The sequence below is a fragment of the Miscanthus floridulus genome, chromosome 6 (assembly GCF_019320115.1).
Source record: "Miscanthus floridulus cultivar M001 chromosome 6, ASM1932011v1, whole genome shotgun sequence".
In the NCBI taxonomy this organism is placed as follows: Eukaryota; Viridiplantae; Streptophyta; class Magnoliopsida; order Poales; family Poaceae; genus Miscanthus; species Miscanthus floridulus.
The window spans coordinates 80,661,696-80,685,289 of record NC_089585.1 but is presented as its reverse complement, the minus strand read 5'-3'; the positions used below and the strand labels follow the sequence as shown (position 1 = coordinate 80,685,289).

Here is a 23,594-nt window from a genome sequence, read left to right as displayed (position 1 = left end):
TAGTTTCAAATAGATAGATAGATAGATGGATAGATAGATTTTTGTTTTCACACCCAAATAATGCACGCTGCAGCTAGAGAACTCGCAAAAGCAACAACACAATGGTATCCAGAAATTTAAACACATTGCTGAACACCAGTAATCTCTGGAGATCACGGGAGAACCAAACAACATCACGATGTTTCTCCCAGCATGTTCATTTGCGAGCTGTGATGGCTGTTCTTTCCGGTCACATACTCAGCTTCCTTATTCAGAAGTCGATACCCAGCAAGGATGCAGCATCAGGGGTTTTGTGGATACATGCTGCTCTCCTAGTCTTCCCTTGCCTTCTACTGAAGCTGAGACAGCATGTTGGATGCCGCCGAGTCTCGTGCCTCATGAGGTGTGACCTTCATATCACCATCTACACTCAAGTTGAAATCTGGGCCCGTAAGGTGGACACTGGCCTGGTACATATCTGCCAATATAGGAGTACAAACTGTAAAAGATCGAACGTGTAGGAATTAAAAGCTATGAGAAAGATTGCCCGAGCTGGATCAAAAAGAGATTCCGATCATATTTACCAGCGGACATTTGACTAATTCAAATTGTGATTAGGATGTATACGTTCTAAGATCATGCTTATAGTATGGTATAAGAACAACTTGTTTAATCACCTATCAGAGTCCGACTTTAAAGGTAGCTTTATATGATAACTGTCGCCCGCTAGTATGTATCAGCTTTACAGTGCAAGAAGAGCAGACTGTGAACCCTAAATCTGACTGCATTATTCTGATGCCTATATGGTCCAAGGACTCCATGCTACGACATGCAAGAACTTGAACGATCAGTGATTATCAACCACATACCACCGGTAACTGAAGGAAGTACTCTGTATCTTGGAAGAATCCAGTTGCTCTCACGGCATATGTCATTCAGTTCCTGCAATGACTACTGTCAGACAGAGGATTGTAGAGGCAGTCATGATAATGATTTTCATCAGATTATTGTTTCTTGCCAGGCATCTGTCGCGTAGAAGGCTGGCTTCTTTCAGTTTCTTCCTCTTTATGTTCATGGTTTGGCATCCTTCTCCAGAGCTAATTGGATTGCCAACTTCCATCATCTTCTAACTATTCTCATATTTCTTTAGGATTGATGTTACTTTAGGTGTCATCTCCGTTTCTGCATATGGTTTGAAAATGATACGCACTGGTTTGATATAACTTGAAGGTAAAAGATTGAGGTTGATTAGCAACAATCACACAGTTGAAAAGATATGTTGATATATATAGGTCTACAATTATTCTACAGGAATTGAAGTTGTCTTGCTAGTTGTCCTTGGGTGGCTATATAATGTTCATGCACTTGTATTCTGCAGCTTTGTTTGGATGGAATGGTGACGCCCAACTCCATCATTTCGGACTAAGGTTCACATATATAAATCGAAGCCTAAGAGTACAAGGCCCTCGTGCTATGTTTAGTAACGTTGTGGAATGGAAAGACAAGTTGTTTGCCACAAGATCATTTGATTTCACACTGTTATTGTCCATTTTATCTAGATTTAGTTGTGAAAAGGTAAAATACCTGTCAAGATTGTTTGAATGTCCATTTTGTACTCAGCACTTCGATCTCCAAGCACAAAATGCTCACGGAGCTGAAACGTAGATAGGCTAAGATGAGTACACATTAGGTTATCAAGGAAAAGAAGGATTATGATCAACAAGCATCACTGTAACTTCAGAAATGAATTGCAATATGTAACATACTGTATCATCTCGCATCTTCCGAAGTAATTGCAGTGTCCCATACTTCTGAACATCCATGTTACCTGAGATGCCACCTGAAATGCAATTTGAAGTATACAGATTAAGATTTGGGAGCATAAATATGGAAGTAATCAATAATAGGAAAAGAAATTTATTTTTTCTTGGATAGGATTGTCCTTACCAAACATTCCAATGACTTTCTCCTTTTGGCTTTTCAAGGCATGGTCGTTAATTACAGGATCAGGATCAAAATCTGGTGTCTGAAAGATAATTAATTCTTTAAGTTGAAGTTTAAAACATAAACATGCATATATTAATTATTATTGAACTAGAAACATCACACCTGATTTCAGTGCATCTTTTTCTCAAGCTCATACAGAGTTCTTTACCAGAATGATATCTTGGGGCACATTTCTAATTTTAGAGTTCTCTGTTCTGTTGTCCATTTGGACACCTGAAATTAAGTGACTTTATCATAATCATGAGGAGAAACCGGATCAGTAAAATCGAAGTAGTGAAGTACTATAAGATTGATAGACTCACTGGCTTGTAAGTCTTTTGTGGGGCTCTGACCACCCCCATGCTCTGCGTAGGTAGCAACTTTAGTCTTGAAGGCTTCAGACTTTCTTTTGCAGTTCGTGTTGCTGTCTTTTCTGTTTTTGCTGGTGCTGCAGTTGTTGGTGCCCCTATCACCAATTGCTTTTACTACCTGCTTATTTTTCTTTGGAGTTGAAATGTCCGTGGTTATTTTTTTCATTTTAGACTTGCTATTACTATCAGCTTCTTGTTCCTTCAAACTTTCATCTATTTCAGAGAGGGATGAAGATTTCCCATTTTGAAATACCCGCTCCTTTGCCGCACTCAGTGAAGAACCCAAAGGCCAGTCCCTGCAACATGTCAAGAATAATCTGTAGTCATTAACCTACAAAAGTTGTAAGAAGACACACTTTGTTATCAATGGTTTCATGCATAATCAGCTGAAATAAATCTTTAAGTATACCTGTTCAGGACGTTTAACAAGACCTCCTTATATGGCAGTAAATGATAGCATTCAACAACAGATGTCGTTGTTGGGTACGGACCACTTTCAAATATAGGACCACTCATCCTGTTAGAGGAAAGGAAGAAACACAATAGGGACAACTTTTATAAATTACTACGATTGAAAATTCCGTATTAACACTAAGCAAAGCAACTCATTTAGGAGGGACAATCAGCAAGCATTATATCATATACACATGAAACAGAGTATCTTGAAAAGGGTGGAAAGAGCTTTAGCAATGTAACCATTGCTGACATTAATCTAAGATATGGTATGCAGTACATACTGTACTTATTTGACTAGGTCTGCAACATGCAATGGTACAAAGTAGGCACAGTGGAAGCAAACCTTTCGATCAGGGCATCTAAAGGCATTTCCTTAAGCTTGCTATCAACAGTCTGATCATAGTGCAGAAGGAACAACATGGTAGCTGTCCCTTTCTTACTCAGTGAGTACACTCGATGTTCTTTGATAAAACACAAATTTGTACGCTTCATACCTATTAAAACAAAAGAGTAGCCATATGCACTAACTAATCATGCAATGCGAAGCAAATTTTTATTGGGAAATTTAAATATGAGATGCAACAACTAAAAATGCAATAAATATACAAGGGATAGAAAACTTACCTTCTGGACGATCTCAAGGTTATTCTTCCTTGAGCGGGGGTGTTTCCTCTTGTTCCACCTCGGAGGCCTTGTTAGGATCAGGCGATGATGATGTTGAGGACGAATCTTTCTTCTTACACCATCTCTTTTTATTCTTCTTCTTGATAGGCTTCTCTGGTTTTTTAATTGGCTTTGGTTTCTTCATCTTGATTCTCTTCTTTGGATGCTTCTTATTTTCTTGTTTCTCATCAAAGAGGGGTTATCCAGAGGAAAAAACAAATATCTCTTTCTTTCCTGCAAAGTGGAATTGGATTTGCCCAGAAGCCACAAATATGCAAGCATTTGTAGTATTAAGAAAAGGACGACCAAGGATGAGGGGCGTGTCCTTGTCATTACCCATGTCTAAGATCATAAAATCTACAGGGACATAAGCATCTCTCACTTTAACTAATAAGTTAGTGGCTACTCCTTTGAGATAACAGGTAGATTGATCGGCTAGCTGTAGGTAAACTGATGTCGAAGCTAAGGTAGTGTAAAACAATTTATCATAAGTTTCCTTAGACAAAATGTTAACACTAGATCCTAGATCACAAATGGCATTATGAAAAGTGTGAGGTCCTATGGAGCAAGTAATGATGGGGTTTCCAGGATCACCATTTAAAGAAAAATCATACCTTGCCATGACAAGGTTGGCTGACTCCAAGGTTTTTTTGGGTTTGCCAGGAATTCTATCTTTTTCATAGGATGGTATGGCAACTGCTAATTGTGCTAATCAGGTTTCTATCATCTTATTGAAACTAAGTTAATTCTTTAAGTCTGAAGAAAAATCATCCAATTTAGCATTTATGTTTTCCAACATCTTGTCATGAGCATGAAGCTTTTTTGTTAATGCTATTAGTCATTCTACCATTGCTATAAACAAGATCTTCAAGGAAAGAATAACTATTACCTTGATTATTCGAACATTGAGAAGAATAATTGTAATTGTTACCTCCTTGGTTGTTGGAGCACTGATTCCATCCTTGATGTTGTTATGGACGAAACCTATTGTCATTGTTGACAAAGTTGAGATCTTCCGGGGTCTCGGGACAGGCATTTCCTAAATGTCCAACATCTCCACGGACTTCACAAGTCATGTGGGCATCCATGGCTTTGAGTGTCTCTTGGGCACTCATCTTCTCATAATTTTCTACTCGCTTTGCGAGTAGATCCATCTTAGCTGCAAGCATGTCAACTTCTTTAATTGAATGCATACCTCTTTTACAGGGTTGGAGTCGATCGTCGTTCCGTCCTTGGTTGGAGACTGTCTTCTCGATCAGCGGCTTAGCATCTGCAACACTTAGCGAAAAAGAATGCTCCACCAGCAGTAGCATCTAAATGGCTCCTATCTAACGGGACTAACCCATGGCAGAAAATCTAGATCAAAAGTCGGTCTTCCATACCATGGTGCAGGCATGCAGCAACATACTCTTGCATTCGTTCCTAGTCTTCGGGGGTTGGCTAGAAAGTGCTACAAATAACCAGAAAGTGTTGGAGATGAGCATTTGCATCCTCATGGGCTTTCCCACAAAATGGACTAGCTTGAACCATCGTAATTAATGCTGGCTTAAGCTCAAAGTTAGTGTCCCCATTGATAACATTGGGTCCAGTGGCCACATTAGCAGTTGAGGGTGCAGAAAAATCATGAATGGACTTATCGCCCATGATCATGTTGGGTAGTGATAGGATATGAGGGAAAAAGGAAAAACTACTAAGGATCACTAATAGCCTAGTTAGCAAAGCTAACGAAAAATATAAATACGAAGCCAGTTGCCTTCCCTGGCAATGGTGCCAAAAATACTTGTTGGTACTTCTTAACGACTAGTGGAGGAATTCTGCAAGTGCACAGAACTATCGCGTAGCACTTCGCTCGGTGAGTATCGAGTGTTGAATTTATATTTTCCCAAAGGAAGGTGGGAGGCTAATTTATAGATTGATTGCTAGAATTGCTAAAGGGAAGGTGTGTCCTTAGCCTAAGTAGTTGGATGGTACTGATGGTTGTGAGTAAATGAATGGGTGACTAGTAAACAAGCTAAACTAGAGGTAGGATAGATAGGTGGGAGAACGAGCAATATCATAAGTAACAAAGGTAAACTAATTGACTAGGAGGAATTCCTTAGTACTTTGGGGCATAGCCCGCCTGCCAACTAGGAGAGTTAAATAGACAAGATCTACCACGAGCCCTATGATTTAATAACTAGACCTATCGTGGTGGGATACAGAGGATGGACAAGGCTGTCACCACTTGCCAACTACCATAATCTATCCGAGACCTAGCCGTATCCATAGGTAATCTATAGCCTAAGCACCACGCTTAATCTATTAACTTACTACTTCGATCCGAGCTCTAATGAAATAAGATCAAAGCACCCTAACCAGATGGTGGAACCGGTACTAACGAATGACTACTAAACAAAAGATAACCTATGATACTACTGCTAAGAGCAAGCACCTAAGCTCACTAATGATGAACACTAACGAACTAGAACTTGAACAAAGCAAAGCAATAATACTGAATAAAGTACTGAAAGTAAAGTACTAAATAAAGTAAATGCTAAATGAAAGAATTACAAAGGAGCTATACCAGACCTAGAAGACTCTTTCAGACTCCGAAGAAGCTCGGCTCTAGCTCTACTTCCACTCCTAAGCTACTACTCTAGAGCTACTCTAAACTAGAGAGCTTGGAGAAGCTTGGAATACTTGGAATTGTATGGGGCACTTCTCCACCGAGCTCCACACCTCCTTTTATAGTGTGTAGAGAGGGTGGGGGCACTTGTAGGTAGCCAAGGGAGGTCGGTGGCCACCGTAGGGCATCGAGCAGTGCCTAGGGGCATCGATCGGCCCTTGGTTCCACTGCCTCCGCATCCAATGGCACTAGATGGCTCCCCAATGGCTGTTGCATGGTAGGTAAGGCAGTTGTTCAGGCAAGAAGTCAGTTTGAAGGTCGGTTTGAGTCCTCCAAGTGTATGATGGTGGACCCATGGATCCAAGGCAACACCATCTTGGCCTTTGAAGCAAACCAACGTTGGATCAACGGTGGAGAGACCTTGGGGAGTCCCTCCCACAGATCAGTGACATGGCAGGGCCACATGGGGCATCGGGTGACGCCTAGGTGGCACCGACCGATGTGGCCATGTGGGCCTATGGCCCCCTGCCATGTCCACTTGACTCCTTTGTGTGTATTTTGCACCATTTTTTGCCAAAATTCCTGCATACAAATATTTCTTCATGTACAAGTGGAACTAGGTGAATTATAAAGCAAATTCAACACATGAGATGATGATTTACCTCACTTTAACTTGCTTTTGGGTGAAATGTTGATGGTCAAAATGGGTGTTAGTGACCATCAACAACGGTAGGCCTATATCGGAAAGGAGGGCCCCTTTGGGCCCAAGGCCGGCAACTCCCAGACGAGTTCGCTAGGCCCTCACTCAGCCCTGATAGCCAAGCTGATGTAGACAAGGCCCAATCTTTCGATAGGTATGATAGCGTCGATTGGTGGAGACTCGACATTCATGATCTAGGCTTTGAACCAAGACTGATTCAGACCCACACAACCATTACACCACTGCTCCGTTGGTTATCAACCACACGAACACAATTGACCTCACCGAGAAGGCTTTCCTGTAAGCCAATCGAGAACACAAGCAGGAACGGGATGAACGCAATTTGAAATTGCAAATAAATATGAGGCTTATGATAATGAGAAGGTGTTCAAGTCTTTATTCGAAAGGACTAATCGCCATAGGCGAACAAGATCAAGAACCGGGGCCTTGGTTCACATCAAGCGGCCTTAGTGGCACAGTTGTAGCAAAACAACATCTGTTTCGCAAGGAAATCAAGAACTAAACAAAACCCAAACCCTAAGGAGAGCGATAGCTGCTAATTATAGAGCCCCAGACGTCACCCCCTTGGATGCGCCCCCTAATGGGCTCTAAGATGATACACGGCCCAACGGACCAAAAGTCGGTGTCGCAGCACCATGGCAGATTCTGGATGCTGACTTGTTTCAACAATTCCTGTTGATTTTGAAGGTCTTTTGATGTAAGACCACTTGCATTGACTTCCTTATCTAATTAGCTTTCCATCCATATGCGGATCATAAAAAACAGAGCCCGGATGCGCTCGTGTGACTAGTTTTATGACATACTGGTCCTGGAACCTGAGATGGGCTCGAACTTGATTTGGGCCTCCACCTTGGTGACTCGAACCAGATGAGCTTCGAGTCTCCTTCTCGGTTAGGACACCCTTGCTGATCTCCTTGTCCTCTATCTCCAAGCATGGTCGTATGCATGGAGCTCATGTCCTCATCACAAGCGCTCCCATCATACTTAGGAAGAAGCCCCACGAAGGGCGCCGCACTCTTGTTACTGGAGGCCATCCCCGTTGTGGCTGGCTCGGTCACCAAACGATCGAACTCAGCCCTCCATTGCCATCATGAATTCAGCTAAGTGAGGCTACGAAGGACTCAAGGGTTCATGATAAGATCCTAACATAGGGGTATGTTAAGCCTCAGGATCAAAGGTTTCCGACCCAGAGACCCCTTATCAACCCATCTAGGATTGCCCGGGGGCTCGGGGGCTATACTGAGAATCGAGAACACAAGCAAGAACAGGATGAACGTAATCTAAAATTACAAATAAATATGAGGCTTAAGATAATAAAAAAGAGTTCAAGTCTTTATTCGAAAGGACTAATCACCATAGGCGAACAAGATCAAGAATAGGGGCCTTGGTTCACAGCAAGCAGCCTTGGCGGCACAGTTACAGCAAAACGATGTCTGTTTCATGAGGAAATTAAGAACTAAACAAAACCCAAACCCTAAGGAGAGTGACGGCTGATAATTATAGAGTCTTGGGCATCACTCCCCCTAGACGCGCCCCCCTAATGGGCCCAAACATGATACACGGTCTAACGGATCAAAAGACGGTGTTGCAGCACCCTGGTAGATTCTGGACACTCACTTGTGACCACGATTCCCATTGATTCCAAGTAGCTTTTGATGTTAAACCACTTGGATTGGCTTCCTTATCAAATTAGCTTTCCATCCATATGTGGATCATCGAAAACAGAGTCCGGATGTATCCTGGGTGACCAGTTTAAGGTAGACTGGTCCTAGAACCCAAGATGGGCTCCAACTTCAGTTGGACTGGGCCTCGACCATGAAAAGATGAATTGGACACCCATACTGGATCTCCTCCTCTCCTTGGCTTGTATGCGATGAGGTAGTGATATCCTCATCATCCTCCCTTTCTTGAATTGAAGTCGTCCTCAACTAAAGTAGATCGTCTCCTCTATTGGATGATAGCAACGATGGCTCCGGAAGAAGACGTTCATCTTGGCGCCCCATCCTTCGCAAAGGTGGCTACCATGGTGGCTTCTAAAAGGATCAAGATGCTCAAGAGGGGGGTGAATTGCACTAATTCTAATTTTTCTTGCAATAATTAAATCCTACGGTTAGCCTAATTAACCCCTTGTGCCTAGAAAAGTGTTTCTATTAATCTAACGCACAACAGACTTGCAACCTATATTCCAAACTTACTCTAGCATGGCAATTCTATAAATGTAAAGACAAGTATTGAATTGCTCAAAGTAAATGCTCAAAGTAAATAGAGAGAGAGAAACACGGCAATGTTTTGCTGAGGTATTGGAGAGTCGCCACTCCCCACTAGTTCTTGTTGGAGCACCCGCACAAGGGTGTAGCTCCCCCTTGATCTGTAACACCCCAGGTGTTTGGCTTCCACATTTGCACTTGCATTTCATGAACATGAGCATCATTCATTCATTCATAAGCTTATATCACATGAAACATAATTTTGAAACATGGCAACATGTTGCATATTTCCTGTGTGTTGTTTCTTGTATGAAATGAAAAGTGTGCAACACTTAAGTGCAACATGTGCAACTTACTTTAGTGAAATATGGTTAGTTAATACTATGCAACAAGATCATGAAACATGTGAAACATGACTATGAAACAATTGTAACATTTCATGTGTTTTTCATAGTTTCAGTACATACAATGCTTGATTCTTGTGTGACCAAGGTATGGTGTGGCTAATAATTCTTTTAAACAACTTAGTGACACCTATAATGTCATTTGGAACATTGTTCATATTGATCATGTTGCCTAAATAGGATTTCAAAAAGTGGTTTGACTTATTTTGACCCCTAAACCCTTTTGTTTGACTGTTTAAAAAGTGTAGCTTAGAGTGTTTGCATGTTTGAGCAACCTAAAGCAAAGTTGTAGAAAATTTTATAAGGAACAAACTTTGTTTAGAAGCCAAGTCATGAAAATGTACACAACATGTTCAAAAAGGACCCACAAGTCAGTTTTGAGATCTATTTTGTAACTCTGAAAATTTTCTAAGTCATAAAGCATGTTTCAGTTCCATGTACTGATGTTTAGCGCAGTGTATCTCCCAAACAAAGCCAAACTAGCTCGAGCTCCAATTGTAAAAGTTGTAGTTCACATGTAGATGTTCAACTTTGTCAATTACACCTTGAGCTATATCATCACGAATCAGGAGTGAATTAGTGTCAAACTTTTCCTGTTAGTCGGGATTGATGAACTCTGAAACGCGAGGTTCAGACCGGTCATGGCCGACCGAGGTCAGAAGATGGCCGCCGCATGGCCGCCATGTGCCTGGCTTTGCCTGACCGCGTCGCGCGCTGGCTGGCTTGAAGTGGAGAGCGCCCTGCTACCTCTCAGCTCACCCGCACGTGCTCTGCCTTCTCCTTCGCTTCCTCCGCTCGCCCAAAGCGCCGCAGCAACATCCGCAGCAGCTCTGACGAGCTCGTGCGCGCTCGCCGCCGCAAAAACACAAACTACGTCTTCACCATAGCTCCATCGTGTTCTCCTCTACCTCCTCCACCTCTTAGGTGAGCCGATTGGGTCTTGGTAAGGGCGCATTGGCCATTTCCACCACCGCCCGCCATGACGGGGTCTCGCCGGAGTTGGAGCTCTATGCGGCCAACTACCACCGAGTCTTTCCCATCCTCTTTTCTTTGCTTGGGTAGCATAGTAGTGACCTCCTGAAGCTCGTACCGAGCTTGGTTGAGGCAGCCATGGCTTGCTGTCGCCGACAGCTCGCGCCGGAGCTCTGTCGTTCCGCCATCACCGGCGACGAGCCCCTCCGCTAGGTCTTAGGTCTTGCCACTTGCACCAATCAGTTCCTCTCATCACGTAGAGCACGTAGGTGGCCTTGGTGTCGCCAGAGTCCTCATCATCGGCGAGCAAGACCACTGCCACGCCATCGAATGCCGTCTCCTCTGTTTTGTATCACTGACGAGTGGGGTCGGCTGACACCCGGGTCCCACGCGTCAGTGACTGCTTGTTCCAAAGGATAGTTCAAATTTCTAGTTTTAAATGTTGTTTTGTAAATTTTGTAACTCCAAATGTGTAGATCCAAATAGTGTGATTCAAATTTTGTTAGACTCATAGCGAGGTCTAGTATTTAAGAAAAATATGGCTTGAGCACATGATGTAGAAATTTTGGATGAATTAAATAGGAACTTGAAATGTGTTTTTGAATGCATGCAAACTTGTTTAAATCATATCTTGAGTTTCTGTGATCCAAAAATTATGAAATTTTGTGGGTAAGCTAGTCTTGCTTAGTAGAAGCTCTGGTTAAAATTTGAGAGTCATTGCATGTATGGTTTTTGAGTTATAGATTTTCCTTTTATCATTGATTGATACTTGTGTGAATTTTTGTAAATTATCTAGGAATCCTATGACCATGAAACTTGGTGGGTAGTATCTTAGTACCTTAAGGATGATAGAGAAAATATGAAATCTGTTGCTTGACACTTTTCACTAAGGTTTCCTAATTATGCCATTTTAAGCCATTATGCCTTATCATTTTTGTGTAGGCTGTTATACTTACTTAAATGGTGTGAAATTTTTATGGTAGTCTACTTAGAGCATGTAATATCTACTATAATTTTTGTAGATTTAATGGTGTAGTTTTCATATATGTTTACCATTTTCTCTAATTTATTAAATAAATTAAGAAAGGTATTCAAAGAAATGTTTTGGTGATTAACACCCTACTTTCTGGTGTTCTTGTGATATGTGTAATAAGTGAGTAGAGTTAGTTTTGTCCAATTATTTGTTTACATCATAAGTTATAATTATTTGTTTGCATTATGTCCCTCGGGACAGATTCGGGGACTTTAGAAAATTACCCATAATATTTTGATTTGCTGTGAATGTAATGAATACAAAAATTGTGGACAATTTATGTATCTAGCTCCTATCAAAATTTGAGGGCATTTGGCCTAGTAGTTTAGGAACTACAGCTGTTTAAAATTAGGTTCCAGTTTTACCTACTCTCTGTCTTGTGTGGACAGAGTTCTGTTGATTAAAGAATTCAACCTGGTAAAGGTTGGAATCATGCTTTGAGGTTTAAAAATGAATTGTAGACAATTTCATAAGCTTTCCAAATTGTCTTGTTGCATGTCAATTAGATTTATAAATCTCTAGTTATGGCTAGTTTACTGTACCGCTACATCGTCTTCATTTTGCTGAAATACAATGTTCTCGTTGATCGTTTAGGGGTTAGCCTAACTTGAGAATATGCTTAGGTGCAGGTGCTAGGTCATTAACTGAAGATGAGCAATTATACATTAGGTTGTATAAACTTGTTAAGTAAAGTGATTTGAATAGGGCTTAAGTTGGAATATGCCGACTACAGCGAACATGTGCATTCTCCGAGCATCCCTGACATTCGTTCATGTGCATCCATGATATTTATCTTGCGCATTCATGCAATAGGCGTGCCGGAGGGAGTGACATTGCTGGAGTTCGAGGGAGCCAACCAGGAGGAGGAGCCCGAGGTGCAGGAAGTTGACGAAGCAGCCGCCGCGGAGGAGTTGCCCGAGTGCCCTGACCACCAGCCTTCCTCTTTCCTGAAAGGCAAGCCCCGGAGCATATTAAGCCTCCCATGTTTTTACAAATACATTGAGTATCTTTTATTCGTTGAAGATGCATTAAGTATAGGAATTGGTTGGAACCAATTACTGCATTATATATCCCTCCTTGTCCAGATATCGCACCGGAATCCTATTTAAATTTAGGAACGAGTTAAATGCTTAGCCATGCTTAGTGTGGTAGAAGTCAGGTGATTTCCTATCACCTGCGAGCTTTAGGATGAGGTGGATCACGGTTGGCTATATTTGCTATCGTGGAAAAGAACCATGTTAATAATGAATTAAGACCGAGCAGAGTCTTGTGTAGGTTTGGACATAGTGACTCCGTCTGAGTCGTTTAAGGACCGATACGCTGTACGTCCTTATGTCATGTTGAACGCAGCCTAACACTTAGCTGGCCGGATAAGTCATTCCGACCGCAAAGCCTAGTAGCTCGGTTCGGGCCAAGGACGCAAGTAGGGGTCCACAATCTAGATGGAAGTAAGGATGTGCAGGGAACCATTGGCGTAAGCCCAAGGGCGGGTTAAGTCACCAAGCACTCATGGCAGAGTGGTTCTCTAATTTTGCGGTGTTGTTTGGACTCGTGACTTCTGAATTATACCAACGGTGACTTGTTTGCGACCCTGATGGGGGAAGCAGGGTTTGTGTTAGGAATACCCCTCCAGCTGGATAGGAATTGATTCGAATCGCCGTCTCTCCCAGATAGTGAGAACTTGACTAAGCCGCGGCAACGTAGATTCAATTAATTTAACGATATGGTTAAATGGATGATGATGATGATAAGGTTGCCACAATGAATACCTGATATGGTTATTAATGTTTGCACCCTAATAAAATAATTGCTTAGTACAGGTGCTAATATAGATGACAGGTTAATGGCTAAATGTCACTGCTAGTTCAGGTTAAGAGTTGATCATTATTACTTATGCTTTTCTACAAAAAGAAAGTGTCAGCCAGATCCACTACATTAAGCTATGCATAATCCTTGGTGTCATTTGTTTTGGTTTTCGACGGGTAAGTCTAGTTGAGTACATTCTCGTACTCAGGGTTTATTCCCTCTTGTTGCAGATGACCTCCTATATTAGGGATTCTATAAGTATTGTCTCCACCCAGCGGGTGATGAAGACTAGATCATGGGCATGATCTCCATTTCTCTTATCTGAATGCTTTTATGGGATTGTGATCAGCGAACCAGTATTTGTATTTGAACTCAGGTGTGTAAGTCAAACTAATTGCTTCCGCATGTTTTACAAAACTTGTTTTGTAATAACAATGACTCTATGATGATGTAATCTATTTGCAAACATCTGCGAGATGTTGTAACGTACGATATGTTATGTTGAATTACTGTGATCTTGGTTGTATGCAAGTTGGTTTGAAATCCTTCGAGATTTTAGTTGACTATCGGGTTTATATGGGCTCAAGTTCGAGAATTTGATCGTTTCGGCGATTGTTTTTGTACTTGTGCTCTTATAAATTGGTCGGTTCGGTGACATGATCCGCGCAAGGATCAAGTGCTCTCTATGGGTTGATTCTTTGACACTCCGTCACGGCGAATCACCCAAAACCGCTCACAACTTGAGTTGGGTCACCCACAAGCTCTGCTGGGTGATCACCAAGCTCCCAATCACCACCAAGCTGTCTAGGTGATGGCAATCACCAAGAGTAACAAGCACGAACTCTCACTTAACCACTCGAAGCCTAATGAGAACGGTGGATGCACACTTTGCTACTCTTGATTCACTAATGAGGCTACTCTCTTGGATTCATGAATCTCAATCACCTCACTAGGACCTTGCTCTTCTTGGCACTCACAAACATGTTTCTTAGCTGTTGGAATGAGCAAAAGTAACTCCACATACAAGTGGAGCTTCTATTTATAAGGCAGTCTAAAAAACGAACCGTTATGAGCTTTTGCGGGGTGACCGGATGCTCCGGTCAGTTCAACCCGCATTCCAGTGTTTAAGTGTTGACCAGACGCTAGCAGGGTTCGATCACCACTGACCGGACATGTCCGGTCACATTAAACCCTCACTGGATGCTTACTGTACTCGACCGGATGCTGGATCCTCAGGGTCTGGTTAGTATTGACCGGATGCGTCCGGTCGCAGGTTTCCTTCTCTAGAACCTTACTGGAGTCGATCGGACGCTGCCTCTCAGCGTCCGGTCACTTGACCACTCCAGCGTCCGGTCGCCCCGAACATGGTCTCTTGATCAAATGAACTGACCGAACCCTACGACCAGTGTCCGGTCACACCAGAGCCAACGTTCAGTTAGCATTTGACCCTCCATTCACTTCCAACTCTTGAACATATGTGAATGAAGTTTGCTCCATAGGATCATAGGGCTGTTGTGGAGCTACCTAGTGCTAGTTTTAACAAGTGTGCACCACACCTAACTCACTAGACTCACCTAGGTCAAGCTACCCATCCATACTCCCCTTAATAGTATGGCCAAAGGAAAAAACAAAGTCCTAAACTACTCTAAGTGTCACTCCAACTCCAATCGACACTTAGAACTAGTCATCCTTAACCTTGTCGTCCATCCTTTGAAAACCAAAATGATTTCCATCGTAGGGGCATGACAACCTTGATTGCCCAATTGATCTCCATTACCATGACCTAACTTAATTGCCTCTACAAAACACACGTTAGTTATAGTAATCTTGTATTGTCATTAATCACCAAAACCCAACAAGGGGCCTAGATGCTTTCAATCTGCCCCTTTTTGGTGATTGATGACAATACCACCTCGAGTATGTGAAAGAGTGAGGTTTTTGTTATGCTTGGTTCATATAAGCTTTTGTCAATAAGAACAAAAGAGTTAGGCAAACTTATATGACCCAAGCCAACACAATGTACTCAAAAGATATGAAATAAGCATGAGTACAAGTAATAGAGCTCATTTGCATCGGAGTATAAACACGGAAGCAAAGGCAAATGAGCATAACACAAATGATATGATATATAAATAATTCAAAGTAGAGAGCACACATGTCATATATCACAATCACGTAGATATCACTGTCACATAGTTATAATAGTAAACATGGATGCATAATGTATCACACACATAGAAACTCCAAAAGTAATAGATAATAAGCTAATAATAGATAACTAGCTCCCCTAAATGTCGCTCTCCCTGAGTCAACATACTCGAACCCTCTCCCCCTAAATATCACTCCCCCTGAGTCAACATACTCGAACCCTCTCCCCCTTTGGCGTCAAACACCAAAACCTAAGGGTTGGTCGGCGGGGCTGCAGCGGACGAGCCAGATGTTGAGGTATGAGGAGCAAGATGAAATTGGGCGCCATCATCATCTAACCCTAAGCTCTGTACTAACTGACCCTCTATGGTTGGAAGTGTTGCTGAAGTGGTCTAGGTCTGAGCTAGGGTAGGTGCGGCCTGTGATGCTGCTGGTATGTCTATCGTAGGATCTGAAGAGGCGACAGACGAAGGGAGCCTCTGAGTAGTCACGGCGACAAGGGCTACTATAGAAGGACCGGTGATATGCATATGTGGCGATGTAGGCATGCCTATCAACTCACTGAAGGATGCTCCAAGACTCCTGGAGACTGACATGTCTGGCACAAATAGCGAGAATGCCTGATTCGGTGAGAAGCCCATATGATATGGTGTGAACTACGGGGCTACTACTGGCGAGGATAACCACTGGGACACCTATACTGTGGGAGAGGCAAACAGAGCTAGAGGCTATCCCTGACTCTGAAGCCCACTGGGCTATACTGCTAGAGTCGTCGAAGTGGTGGCAGGCTGAGCAAGCTAGGGTGAAGGCTATGGCAGTGGAGTCCCAAGTGTTGTTACTACATGCTGCATAAATCCCATAAGCTGCTGCTGCATGAGTAACTATTGCTGATGCATCTGCTGCTGCTGCTGCTGGAGGATCTACTGCTATCGCTGGAACTCATCCTAACGAGCCTGAAACTGTGCAAAGTTGGCAGCTGTCTCCTAAGCCTATCATGCCTAATCCTGCTACATCTGCTCAAGAATAGCAATCAAGGTGGGGTCCATCTGTGGTGTAGGTGGAGCTGAGCTGGAACTGCCGGCCTCTGCATTGTGTCTACATGGAGGCATCTGAGGAATAGGTGAGTAGTCGTCATCTAAACTATCACTAGACTCGGTCCTCTCCTCCGAAGCCTCAAGCTACTCCTCCTTAGTAGCGGCTATGCCTCTGATAATCTCGTCCTGCTGAACTACTGACTCTAGTATATCTGGACGATGGCAAGGCTAAGTGGGTGCTTGTGGTGTGCTATGCCTGATTCTCTATGCCATGTTATAAGCTAGAAACTCAGTGGTGGCACCTTTGTACTCTACAACCATCTCAGGGGTCCTAACTTGCATAGCCTTAAGCATCAGGAAAGTGATCCAATGTGCATATGGAAGCTGCCTATGACCCTTGAAGCCCTCAGCTATAGTATCCTCCATGTCTGATAGAAGGAGGTCTCAAATGTCGAACATGGTCTGTTGCATCAGGGCATTGAGGAGCCAGAGCTGTAGGTGAGTCAGACCCTCTCTGTATCCCAACCTAGGAAGTAGTGTCCTCCTGATGATAGCCTCTAGCACACGAGCTGTAGGAGTAAGGTCACTGGGGTTTCTCCTCGACCCCTCACTAAAGGGCTCCTTGAAGCAATGGCGCACAAGATCTGTAGGGGGCACCATACCTCCATGAGGATGCCTAGGAGGCTCCTGCTATCCATAACATACCTCATGTAATCTGACAGGCTGCTCCTGTAGCCTTAGTATCTCCCTAGCCCTGAAACTCATCATCCTATAGTCTCTACCTCTGAATGCAAAGTGTATGAAGTTATGTTGCGGGTTAATGCAGAGCAAAGCATAGAACTGCCGAACCTAAGATGGTACATACAATCCTGTTCGGCCAATCAGATCTGTCAGCCCTGGCAAATAGTAAGGGCGGATATGCTCTCTGGCTGCTGCCACAATAGCCTTAATACTACAGACTCTCTGAGATCTGAATACTGCCCCACTATTGAGATAAGCATTGTAGAAATCCTCCTGCAGTGGCATGTAGAAACCCTCTACTACTCTCTCATCCCTCCTCGAAGGAAACCACACCTCAAACTCTACAAATCTTAGCTGCCGAACCTGCCTAGCCGTGGCGGCCCTCAAGTCAAGATGTACCACTGGAGGAGGACCCTGTGGTCTAGGTGGTGGATGTGATCCCCTCCACTATGTCAGCAGCCTCGGTGAGACTGGAACATGGGTATGACTAGAGCGGCATAGCTGGGTGCCTGCTCGGTCTCCTCGGCCTCCTCGGCCTGCTGGCCCTCCTAAATCTCCTAAGCTGGCTGAGGCTCTACTAGTGGGGGCTGCTGTTGTGGCTCCTGCTAGGACTCCCCCTGAGGCTGAGGCTCCTCAATAGCCAGACGATGTCCTGCCATCATGACAGTCCTAGGTGGACCACCATGACGACGCTCAGCCTCCTCAACTACTGCCCTATGTGCTGGTGTAAGCTGCTAATCTACAATGACAACACCACTGCGAGCACTGCCTCTCTCGGCATGCTCTACGGCCTCAGCGACTGCTGCTGCTCTGGCTGTCTTTGCGTCGGGGTACTTGCACTTCTTAGATGTAACCTGCTTCATTGCCTTGCCTTTGGTTCCTGCGGGCAAGCGAGGTGGGGGCCTCCGATTGTCATCTCCTGGACCACCAACATTCTTGGTGCGAGCCATCTGATCTGACAAGAGAAAAACTACCGCTATCAAGATCAACTATCCACTAACACTTTTGAGGCATGGCCTTGATCCATACTCATGAGCTTGGCTCCGAGTTAACTGACAACTGCACCTATCACCTTAATGACACTGACTCGCTGCATGATGGAGTAGATGGATATATGAATAAATACGATATATCTAAAAGATACGAAACCCTATGAGAGCAAGCAATTTAGATATGAAATTGAAGCGACTGGCTTGCTACCTGATGAACCAACAATCTGAGAAAAGAAGAGACGTCACGCGGGGAACCTTTGGAACCGGCTAGGGTTAGGGTTGCAAACCACTTCGATGAATCAGCGGCCCTGGATGTGATTTGAAATCAATGCTTTGAAATCTATCTAGGTCATGGGCAAAACACAGTGGGTGCTAGGGAATGGCCTTACTAGTGGAGGGGAGAGTGATGGTGGGGGAACAGTCGGCGATGAGCACTGGTGGGCTGCGGCATCGATGCATGGGCGCAGATGTGGCATTAGCAAGGGCTAGCGCTGGCATGGCGAGCTGGCGTGGGGAAGAGCAGGGCGGATGCAGCAGTGGTGGAGGCACGGCAGCGTTGGCATGGGAGGCGCATGGGAGGCTTGCGGATGCGGTGGGCGGTGGAGCTCATCAGTGATTAGGGCTTGGCAGCGACGGAATAGGTCAGCAAGGATGGCTCGCACGATTAAATAGATCCCCCCACGCGACAAGAAAGGAAACGGATAAAGAGTCCTAAAGCCGTATGAGATCTATTGACCGAATGCTTTGGTGGTAGCGACCGAACGCTACCACCTAGCGTTCGGTCGATTCCAGAGAGGTCCAATTCCTCTGGAATCATGACCGGACGCATTTGGTGGTCCATGACCGGACGTAGGCAGGGTCCGGTCTATTGCCTTGAACGCCATGTAGATCGACCGGACACTGGAACCCTTCCTGACTGGACACTCAAACGCAGAGTCCGGTCACTCCTTCAGCTTCTATTCACCTCCTATGAACTGACTAGACGCTGGACAACAGAGTCTGGTGCAGCGTCCAATCACTCTTTTCTAGCAAATCTTCAATGTTTCCCCGCGCTGCCTGTTCCCAATCAAGTCCCAACAAGAATAAGATCCAAATACACACCAATTGGGACTGATGTGAGTGACCTCTCTCAAACCCTCATATTTTTCAAAATATTTTACCTTAGGCTATAATTCTTTTTAAGAAAATAAGCAATAAGAGGGCAAATGGAACAAAATGACAAAACAACATTCATGCATATGCAATACTTTGTAAGTAAATCTAGTTGCTTGTCAAGTTTGATCCAAGGTTAAGCTTCTTCACACGCTTTTTGGTGGTTATCTTAACCATGTTAGACAAGCCCTATATGTATTATCAAAAAATAAACATGTTGTATATTACAATGAATGCAAGGGACAACACAAGCTCAATTTTTTGTGAAGTTGCTAAAGTCAAGCACATTGAGCTCATTACGCAATCTACAAAATGTAGCCTCATCTAGCGGTTTAGTGAAGATATCTGCTAATTAATCTTTGGTTCTTACACCTTCTAGTGATATATCATTTTTAGCAACATGATCTCTTAGAAAGTGATGGCGGATATCTATGTGCTTGGTGCGAGAGTGTTTAACCGGATTATTTGCAAGTTTTACCGCACTTTCATTGTCGCACAAAAGAGGTACCTTTTCTAGAACTACACCATAGTCTAGCAAAGTTTGTTTCATGTATAAAATTTATGCACAACAAGCACCTATAGCAATGTATTCTGCTTCGGCGGTGGACAAAGCCACACTATTTTGTTTCTTGGAGGACCAAGACACAAGTGATCTACCAAGCAAATGGCACCCTCTGGATGTGCTTTTTCTATCAACTTTGCAACTGGCATAATCCGAGTCGGAATAGCCAACCAATTCAAATATAGCTCCTTTGGGATACCAAAGGCCAATGCTTGGTGTGTGCTTAAGATACCTAAGGATTCTTTTTACGGCAATTAAATGTGTTTCCTTAGGATTATCTTGAAATCTAGCACACATACACACACTAAACATGATGTCAGGCCTAGATACGGTTAAATATTACAAGCTACCAATCATGGAATGGTAGAGAGTTTGATCAACCGGGTTACCTCCCTCATCTAGGTTGAGATGTCCATTGGTAGGCATTGGTGTCTTGATTGGCTTACATTCATCCATCTTGAATCTCTTGAGAAGATCTTTTGTGTATTTCTCTTGAGAGATGAAGATGCCTTCTTTCATTTGCTTGACTTGAAAACCAAGAAAGAATGTAAGCTCACCAATTATGGACATCTTGAACTCCTTCGACATCAATTCACCAAATTCTTTGCATGAGTCTTCATTTGATGATCCAAAGATGATATCATCAACATATACTTGACAAATGAAGATATGCCCATCAAGCTTCTTGTGAATAGTGTGGTGTCGACCTTCCCAATGGTGAAGCCCTTCTCAATGAGGAAGTCCCGAAGGTGCTCATATCGAGCTCTTGGGGCTTGCTTAAGCCCATATAGTGCCTTGGACAACCTATAAACATGATTAGGATATCTAGGGTCTTCAAACCTGGGAGGTTGATCAACATAGACTAGTTCATTAATAAAGCCATTTAAAAATGCACTTTTCACATCCATTTGATATAGTTTCATTTCATGATGTGATGCATATGCAAGAAGGATATGGATGGCTTCTAATCTTACAACCGGTGCAAAGGTCTCTCCAAAATCCAAACCTTCAACTTAAGAGAACCCCTTTGCAACTAGTCTTGCCTTGTTCCTCACAACAACACCTTGATCATCTTGCTTGTTGCAGAACACCCACTTTGTCCCAATAACTCTTGCGCCTTTTGGTCACTCTTCAAGAGTCTAAACTTCATTGCGAGGGAAGTTGTTCAACTCTTCATGCATGGCATTGATCTAATCTAGATCTTTGAGAGCTTCTTCTACCTTGGTAGGATCATAGCAAGAGACAAAAGAGTGATGAGCAATAAATGAAGTAAGTTTTTGAGATCGAGTCATTACACCCTTTGATGGACTCCCTATGATGAGATCTTGTGGATGATCTTGTAGGAGAGGTGTATTTCTTCTATTGACCACTTGAGGAGGAGGTTGTGGAGCATCAACATCTTGTGCTTGTACCACCGTTTTCTCATGGGAGACATGAGTGTCTTCATTTTCTACTCTCCCATCTTTTTCACCATCTTGTGGTACATTTGATGAAGAGGGTGGATTTATCACTTGTACATCATCTTCATCATCTTTAGGCTTGATGTCTCCAACTGGAATGTTCTTCATAGCCTCCCTCAATGGTTTATCACCTACATCATCAAGATTCTCATGTGCTCCTTGGGAGCCGTTAGATTCATCAAATTCCACATCATATGTTTCTTTAACCAAGCAGGTGGCATGATTAAATACTCTATATGCTTTGGACTTTAATGAGTAACCAACAAGAAAACTAATATCACAATGTCTTTGGAACTTCCCTAGGTGTTGTCGCTTCTTATAGATGTAGCATTTGCAACCAAACACCCTAAAGAAGGAGACGTCTGGCTTTTTCCCATTGAGCAACTCATAAGATGTCTTGCTAAGGAACTTTTGAAGGAATAGGCAGTTTGATGCATAGCATGCGGTGTTGATTGCTTCTGCCCATAGAGCTTCAGGGTGTTGTACTCATCTAGCATTGTCCTTGCAAGAGTGATCAAGGTCCGGTTCTTCCTCTCAACTACACCATTTTGTTGAGTGTAAGTTGCGAAGACTTCATGCTTGATCCCAACTTCATCACAATAAGTTTCAATGTTTGTATTGTCAAATTCTTTTCTATTGCCACTTCTTATCTTCTTGAGCTTCACTTTAAATTCATTTTGAGCTTTCTTGGCAAACTTCTTGAAGCAAGATGCAACTTTGGATTTGTCATGAAGAAAGAATACCCATGTATACCTTGAATAGTCATCAACAATCACAAGACAATAGAAATTCCCTCCCAAACTCTTGTATGTTGTTGGTCCAAATAAATCCATGTGAAGGAGTTTTAGCACTCTTGTGGTTGACATGAAAGCTTTGGTTGGATGAGTATTTGCAACTTGCTTGCTAGCTTGACATGCACTACAAAGCTTGTCCTTTTCAAACTTTACATCCTTCAATCCTCTCACCAAATCATTCTTCATAAGCTTCTTGAGTAAACTCATACCAACATGAGCAAGTCTTCTATGCCATAGCCACCTAAGTGTTGTTTTGGTGAATAGGCAAGTCTTCAAATTTGCATCTTCAGAGGTGAAGTCCACTAGATATAAGTTGTTGTATCTAAATCCATTGAATATCACTTGATTATCATCTACCTTGGATACAACAACCTCCTTCTCGGTGAACAAGCATTAGAAGCCAATATCACACAATTATCCAACAGATAGCAAGTTGAAGCTCAATGAAGCAACATAGAGCACATTGGAGATGGAATGATCATTTGATATTGCCACTTTGCCCAATCCTTTAACCTTGCCCTTTGAGTTATCTCCAAATGTTATTTTCTCTTGTCCATATACCTCTTCATCTAGTGAGGTGAACATACGAGGATTACCGGTCATATGTTGAGTGCAACCACTATCAATAACTCAATGACTTCCACCGGTCTTGTAGTTCACCTACACACAAGAGATTCAAGCTTTAGGAATCCAAACTTGTTGAGGGCCCTTCACCTTCTCAACAAGTGACTTAGCCACCCAAATCTTCTTAGGCCTATTCTTGTTAGAGGGTCCTAAGAACATGACTTTCATCTTTCCACTAGAATCCTTTCTAAGCACGTAGTGAGCGTTGAAGGCAAAGGGTCTAGCATGCTTGGGCAAGGGTTGTGGCGGTGGAGTTTGGCACTCATAAGCAAAGTGGCCTTCTTGTCCACACTCAAAACATCTCTTTGGCTTTGGCTTTGGCTTTGATTGTTGTTGTTGAACTTGAGCCTTCTTCTTTTCTACACTTGCCACATATCCAATGCCACTTCTATCCATCTTCATGACGGTATTCATGAGTAGCTCACTTTAGGGGTGCTTGCCTCTAGCAAACTTGCTCAACCCAATCTTGAGATGCTCTTTCTCCAACTTGAGCATCTTATTTTCTTCCTTTAGGGCATCATCTTTCTTCTCTTCCTTGAGCTTCTTGTTTTCTTCTTTGAGCTTCTCATTATCAAGGATCAACTCTTTGTCATGATCAAGAGTTTCTAGCACAATGGTGTTGTGGCTTTTCATCTCTTCAAGATCTTTCATGAGCTTTTCATTTGTGTTCTTGAGCTTGACATATTCATCATAGTCATTGCACTCAACCACTTGCTTGCCTTTGCCACTAGATCCTTGCTCAATGCTCTCATCAATTAAATCATCACATGATATAGCTATATCAATCTTAACAACATGGTTAGTAGCATCATATGGTTCATTTGGTAAAAATTCTTGAGCAATAACAAGAGTATCATGATTGATCTTAAGAATTGTATATTCAT

At 43.0% G+C, this 23,594-nt stretch overlaps 1 pseudogene; it reads right to left on the bottom strand.

Moving 5' to 3' along the window:
- Positions 1–311: 311 nt before the first annotated feature.
- On the bottom strand, positions 312–3,284 carry LOC136458460 (uncharacterized; annotated as a pseudogene).
- Positions 3,285–23,594: the final 20,310 nt, after the last annotated feature.